The sequence below is a fragment of the Oreochromis niloticus genome, linkage group LG3, assembly GCF_001858045.2.
Source record: "Oreochromis niloticus isolate F11D_XX linkage group LG3, O_niloticus_UMD_NMBU, whole genome shotgun sequence".
Taxonomy (NCBI): domain Eukaryota; kingdom Metazoa; phylum Chordata; class Actinopteri; order Cichliformes; family Cichlidae; genus Oreochromis; species Oreochromis niloticus.
In genome coordinates this window covers 86,561,686-86,569,491 of record NC_031967.2, presented here as the reverse complement: position 1 = coordinate 86,569,491, position 7,806 = coordinate 86,561,686, and positions in this window count along the sequence as shown.

Sequence of the window (7,806 nt, the reverse complement as noted above, 5' to 3'; positions counted from 1 at the left end):
AGCCTTGGATATTCATCCCGGTGAAACTCCAAGAGAACTTTATGTGCGATTAAAAGATATGTTTTGCAAATGGGCGAAACCTGAAAAATCTACAGTGAAAGACATTTCCGAACTGATGATCTTGGAGCAGTTTCTGAGGATGGTCCACCCAGATCTGGAGGTGTGGATCAGGGAACGTGCCCCCAAATCTGCAGAGGAGGCTTCACAGCTAGCGGAAATCTTCATCTCTGCCAGAACAGGATCGAGAGGAATCACCTTTGGCCGGGACAGCTTCGTGACTGGACAAAGTAAGTCTGATGGGGGTGTAAGGAGTGGTGGTATAGGCCAGAGTAGAAGTTATCCTGCAAGCAGACATTTTGTTTCTGGTAAAAGTAACAACACTAAAAAGTCACATTCAGGTTCAAAATCAGATGTTAGATGTTATCACTGTAACCAAATAGGCCACACTCAGTATACCTGCCCAGCAACAAAAAGTAGGCCATCCCTTTTGTGTTCAGCCCCCAGACCCACATTGCCAGGTCCTGATCATGAAGCAGTAAGAACAGCACCTGTACTTGTTAATGGTCAGCGTAAAGAAGCACTCTTAGATACAGGGAGCTTTCAGTCAGTGGTTTTGGCTAGTCTAGTACCAAGAGAGCTATGGAGTGACACAAGGACTAAAATAAGCTGTGTACATGGTGATGAGAAGGATTATCCCATGGCGGAGGTGTATCTGACTGTAGGTGGCCAAACATTTCTTCTGCCAGTGGCTTTAGCACCCAGACTACCATATGCAGTGATATTGGGCTTAGATATACCTACACTGCTAGATTTGGTGTCTAATGAAGTTCCGGGTCATGTGCATACAGTTCAGGTAGATCAGGATCACAACTTACAGAAGCAAGATATTATTCTGCAGGCACAGCCAGAAAGTGCAATCCCCAGTTTGATCACCACAAGAGCTCAGAGTGCAAATGACCCGTTGAAAGAGGTACCTTTCTATGATGAAGAATTAGAAGTAAGCCCAGCAAAACCAGCTAAATCTCGAGCACAAAGACGAAGAGACAAATTTAGGGGTTCATCCAGGTTAGAGGGAATAGACCAGAGCCCCAACCTCCCTCTGGAACTTGATATCCCACCAGATATCTCTTCACTTCAGCAGGCAGATCCAACATTAAAATCCTGGTTTGATAAGGTGTCTGAGGTTGATAGACAGGTGCAAGGGAAAGTAGATGTGCTGGCAGATGCAACCTATGTGCTGAGAAATGGTGTCCTTTATGAGTGTAAAGGCAAGACTGAAGCTATAGCGTTACCACAGGCACTAAGACACAAAGTCATGGAACTTGGTCATTCTGTACCATGGGCAGGCCATCTTGGTTTTCACAAATCTCTACATAGGATTGCAAGCCGTTTTGTGTGGCCTGGCATGTACACTCAACTACAGCAGTTTTGTAAGTCGTGTCAGATATGTCAGCTCACCCTAAATAAAGGAGTGGCCCGTGCCCATCTTCAGCCATTGCCTGTCATAGATACACCTTTCGAAAGAATAGGAATGGATGTAGTGGGGCCCCTTGAAAGAAGCTCATCAGGTAATCGTTACATCTTGGTCATTTGTGATTATGCCACTCGTTATCCTGAAGCTTTCCCCCTAAGATCAGTGAAAGCGAGACAGGTTGCCAATTGTCTCCTGCAGTTGTTTTCTAGAGTTGGTATAGCTAAAGAGGTTCTGACAGACTGTGGCACAAATTTCCAGTCTAAATTTCTGCAGCAGGTATATAGATTACTTGGCATAAAAGGTATTAAAACCACCCCTTACCACCCCCAGTCAGATGGACTGGTGGAGCGTTTTAACCAGACATTAAAGAACATGCTGCGCAAATTTGTAACAGAGACTGGCTCAGACTGGGATCAGTGGCTGCCTTACTTGTTGTTTGCCTATCGTGAAGTGCCACAGGCCTCTACAGGATTTTCACCATTTGAACTGCTTTATGGCCGTCAGGTGAGAGGTCCACTCGACCTGCTGAAAGAACAATGGGAGAATCCAGAGCCTGATGGAGATAATGTAATAGCTTATGTGCTGAAAATGAGAGAGAGACTAGAACAAATGACAATACTGGCACAGCAAAATATGAAAGTGGCTCAAAATAAGCAGAAAATCTGGTACGATAAGAAGGCCAGGGAAAGGACATTCCAACCAGGACAGCAGGTGTTGCTGTTGCTTCCTACAACAGACAGTAAACTGCTAGCCAGGTGGCAAGGCCCTTACAAAATTACAAAACGTCTCAGCAATGTTAACTATGAGCTGTACATGCCTGACAGGAGGAAGAAACATCAGGTCTTCCATATTAACCTGTTAAAGGAATTCATGCAGCAGCAGCAGCAGCAGCAGCAGCAGCCCACCACGCAGCAGCAGCAGCAGCAGCCCACCACGCAGCAGCAGCAGCAGCAGCCCACCACGCAGCAGCAGCAGCAGCAGCCCACCACGCAGCAGCAGCAGCAGCAGCCCACCACGCAGCAGCAGCAGCAGCAGCAGCCCACCACGCAGCAGCAGCAGCAGCCCACCACGCAGCAGCAGCAGCCCACCACGCAGCAGCAGCAGCCCACCACGCAGCAGCAGCAGCCCACCACGCAGCAGCAGCAGCAGCAGCAGCAGCAGCAGCCCACCACGCAGCAGCAGCAGCCAATGCAGTCCATGCAGCAGGTAAAACAGCACTGTCTTGTTCGGGCAGTCAAGGATGAAGAGGAGGGAGAACAGTTTTTTCCCACAGGCAAATCAGGGCCAAGTTTGGTGTCACTGACCCATCTTAAGCCCTCCCAGCAGGGAGATTTAAGGGCAAACCAATAAACCACAAACCAATAAAGATGCTGATTTTACAGGAACTTTGTTGGAGAAGCTGGAAAGACATGAAACTGGTGGAGATCCCAAACCAGTTGATAGTGCTGATTATTCCAAATAAAGCTGTTTTCCATTTGAGATGAAATGACTTTCTGTCCTGATATATAATAAAGATGTTAGTTGTTTTTGAGCCCCTGTATTAAAAGTAGATCCAGTTTAAAGTCAGCTTGAGTTTGATGTCTTTATGTCAAAGCTGCTCATGATGTTGAGCTGCTGATGGAATAAAAACAGGTAAAAATCTGCCTCAATATAAAAGCATGTAGTCCAGACTTAAATGTAGCCTATTGTTAGCTGAGGTCCACACACAGTGTTTGACAGTGTAAACTGTGTGAAAGGGCTGCTGGTGGAGCTCACTAGGATGAGCAGGTGACCATGTGCCACGAGGTGGAGAGCAGCTGGCCTGGCTTTGATTCTGACCACGCCCCCTTTCTCTCTCCCTCTGCTTTGCTGTCACTTATCTTCACTGCTCTGTCCAATAAAGCTGAAAAAGGCCCCAAATCAAAGAAATCTGCTGCAGCCTCTGAAATGTCTTCTGTTTCCTTCCCGACGGCTTTTTCACCGTCAGCCCATCAGACAGTCCAGCAGCATTTATGATGATGTCATGATGTTGAAGAGACTGCTATGGTGGCCTCCCATGACCCCCAGCCTCATCTACACTGAGATGCAGACATTTGAAAACAACTGAATAATAGTCCAACACAACAGTCTGTGTACAGACACACACTGAGCTTTCATAGAGTCAAAGGAGTCAATCAAACACAGCTAGTTGAGTCATTTCTTGTGTGAGTCTAAAGTGAATCTAGTATTTGAAAGTCCACTTCCTGTATTTGTTGTTGAAGACTTCTTCAGCTTCTTCTCAAGGACATCAGCTGCTTGTTTGGCAGCAGAGGCAGTTAAGAAGCTTCCTGAAAAACACTGAACAGTGAGTTCACTGTGGCATATGACAAATTCAGCTTTCTATGTGCAAATGTGTCTGTGTCAACCTTTCAAATGCTGTTGAATCCAAAACATCAGCGGCTCCTTGGCTGCTCACTTCATGCACTTCTGTCTTTGTGACAGTCCAATGACATCACAGCTGTTTCCACCCCCAGTGTCTCAGGACTGGACACCTTTAAACATGTGGAGGATCAAACAGCCGTCCAGCTAAACATACATGAAACTATCAAAGCTGACAATCATTCCAATAACATCTAATGGTACATATATATAGACACAGGACTACAAGGAAATGGCTCTCAGCATCTGGCTGTGGGAACAAATGATCCCTGTTTGTCTTCAAATTGTGTGCATGTTTTAGACGTGTGTCACATGTAGAAACACAAAAATCCCACAATGACACAAAGATGTGTTTGACACAACTGTGCAGCTGTAAGTTGTTTCTAATGATTCATTGAAGCTCTTCTAACATTCTGGAGACAATCAGTCCATGAATCTGTTCAACACCACAACAATTTGACTTCAATGTGAACGTTTGCCATTAAATAACCTTCTTCATCCAGCTGACAGCATCCTTCATTCTATGATATGAACAGTTCCTCCTGTTGATGACAAACCTCTGACATGATCTGCTTGAGGAGCTTTTTCATGTGAAGCTCTCTGAGCTCAGGGCTAAGTTGCTGTGTTTCATCTTTAAGAGCTGCTGCCTCCTCGCCGGACTTGTTCTTCTCTTCTTCTCCTAATGACACCATTTCTGCTTCAGATCTTTCACTGGGCCTAAAACAGATGAAGAGTAGATCTACTGCTGTTCACTGTTTGTGTCAATATGGAGAAATATGAAAGACAAACACAGCACATACAGAGAAATGTAGACAGAATGTGCAGCCAGTGCAGTAAATGGTCTAAATATCAGCTCTTTAGAAAATGATCCTGATGAACATGAAACTAACATCCAATGAGAAACACAGCTTCCTTGTTTCATGTCCAATAACAATAAATGAAGAGCTAATAAAGAGCTATTCTATTGTAAAATGCTGAGATGATTATTAGACAGAACCCAGCGGCTCACCAAAAGCCTGCATTGCAAATCTATATGAAAGTAATCTATGCTCATATATGGCAAAATCCTTTAAGTGTCACTGTGTTTTTCATCTGTGCTCTTGTTGGTTGGACAAGTTTGTAAATGACAGAGCTCAGTGGACTTTGCATCCATCAAATCCTGTTAGATGTTTGTTTTTCCTTCACAGCTTTGTGATGAAGGCTAAAGAACAGAGATATGAACTATTGCCAATATGAATCCTGATGCATGACGTGGGCACAGACCCACCAAAGCAACACTCAGCTCACCTCATTCCAGGCGCTTGTCTGCTGGAGACCATGAGCCTTGTTAGTCACACATTAGCACCGTGGTAGGAAACAGCCTCCATCATTTCATTAGATCTGAATTTGGACTGTTTCCCTCTGGATGAGAACCAAGTCTGTCAAATCTATTGATCCAACACAAACTATCAAACACATTGGCTCACAGTCAGATTGGCTTTGTATGGATGGTGTAACAGGGGCTGGGAAAGGATGCTGAAAGCTGAATATAATACAGAACAATAACAGGACATATAATCATGTAGAAACATGATCTTCAACAGGCACACTTCTATTATTCATGATCACAAAGAACTTGTGCAGCCCTGATATCAGCCCTAATATATGAGTGTGTTTGCCCAAAGATTGAAACAGCATCAACATGACAGCTGTAAGAAATCTTCTCTCAGCCTTGTTTGGCAGAAGATCCCTGCAACAAAGATTGTAGCTGAAAGATGACGTGTGTAAAGTTTGTCTTTGGGAGGGTTGAGGCTGTTTTTAGACCTTTGATAGTTTCAGCTTCCTGTTGCTCCTCCGTTATAACTGTTCTCTCTTCTCAACACATGATGACACAAAGGAATCAGCAGTGACGAAGATGATGCTGAAGCACACATGTCACACATATAACAGACCAGTGCAGTTACACACACCTCTGCTTGACATTAGGCCTCAAACAAAGACACAAAACACTAACTTGACTCTAAATAGAAGAAACTGGCAGCTTTTTCTGTTCTGTGCTTATTTATATTTGACACACATGCTTCTCTTTGTGCAAACACACATTGCACTATAAGGGTAACCTAGCACACAATGATTGGACAGCACAGTGATGATGCTGGGAGATCCTATACGAAGCAACACAGAAACACTGAGAACTTTAAACATTGATTATATTGAGATAAGCAGCCGACCCAGTCTAGATAAAGGCGAGCAGCTGGGACCGCTGCTGCACCAAAAACAGGTTTCAGTGTTTCCATGTGTGTGTGTGTGATGTCTTTACTTATACTGGTCAATAGACTTTAGTCAACACATGATTGAAAGGTGTTACACATGAAATAAAAACAGTGTTTCATCTTTATTCCTCTGAAGCAGCTGCATTATAACCAATCTGCTCCTTTGTGGCCTTTAAAACAGCTTAAATAACTGTTGTTATATTTGTTTCTGCTCCTCTTGGACAGACGACTCTTGAAAAGACATTTTTGAATTTCAATGTGACTTTAACTGGATAAATATGGGATATATAAACGTCTGCAACAAACTGATTCCAGCTTCTACCTCATGATAGGAATGTTTTTGTGGCTCAAGATGACCTGATATCTTTCATGATGGAGACATTTGACACATGTTTCACATATTATAGACCAACAAGTTATTCATAGCAGTTTAAATACGGGGAGTCACTTTTGGGCCCAGCAGATAAAACAGAGCCAATATTTCCTTCTTTATTTAAGTGACGTGTGTCACAGATGTGACCTAGTAAAGTGTAGCTGAACATTAGTAACGTTATTAACACTCTCAGCTCGTCCTTGTTCCAGACCTGAAGATCCTCTTCTTTCATTCAGCAGCAGCTTCAGGTCTCTGATGGTCCAGGCTTGTTGTTGGGAAACAGCCCTGCTGGGATGATGGTGTCCTCACAGAAACAGTCAGTGATGCTGTTGATCTCCATCACAGAGCACGTCCCAGTCTGCAGTCTCAGTCCTGCAGGGCCTCGCTGGCTTCCTGACTCCACCCAGTCAACAACAGGAAGTGTTTGCAGGAACAAACTGAGGCTGTGGTCAAACAGGAGTTTTTATCTCCTGGCTCTGACTCTCACTGCGGCCCCGCTGCTGTGTCAACATGTGTTTGTGCTAAACAATGATGGAAAGTGTTATAAATGACTTGTTGGCCTCTGATCTGTCACAAACAGCTGAAACGTGTCTCTCATGAGTCACATGAAGGTTTCTGACAGAAAGGACAAAAAGTAGCTGCAGTCAGTTTGTGTCATTTTTATATTTATTCATCTGGGAGAAAAATCTGAGGGAGATTAAAATGTGTTTTTCAACAGAGACAAGAACATAAATATAACGTCACAGGTAAATGAACATATTTCAAGTAAACAGCTGGACTGATCAGGTCCAAACACAGAGTGATCAACAAACAGCTGTCATATCTTTATATATAAGCTCTTTATAAATCCTGTTCACTGCAGTCTGTTTACTAATAATGTCAAACTGTTAGAAACACAGAAACATCAGAATCGTCTTTGTTGACATAAACCTGTCTGGGATCCTTTGTTGTTCTTTTGATGCAGAGTTACATTATAAATATAAAGAGTTATTTCAGAGTCTCATCAGTTTTCCTGCATGTCTTTATTGAACACATCAGCAGGGCTGAAGCTCTCATGTTAAACACACACTGATCTATGGACACGTTCATGTGTTTCTAACAGCATCATAACCAGGCTGTTATCAGCTGCACTAACATGATGTCACACACACTGAATGTAACAGTGACAGTTTACATCATCACACAATCAGCTGTGATTGTTTCACTGTCATCAAACTAGTCAACAGGAAGTAGAATCAATAGAAACCAATCATTTACTGACAGCATGTCTGATTGAAATAAGTGCAGATTATGTATGAAGTCTAACTGCA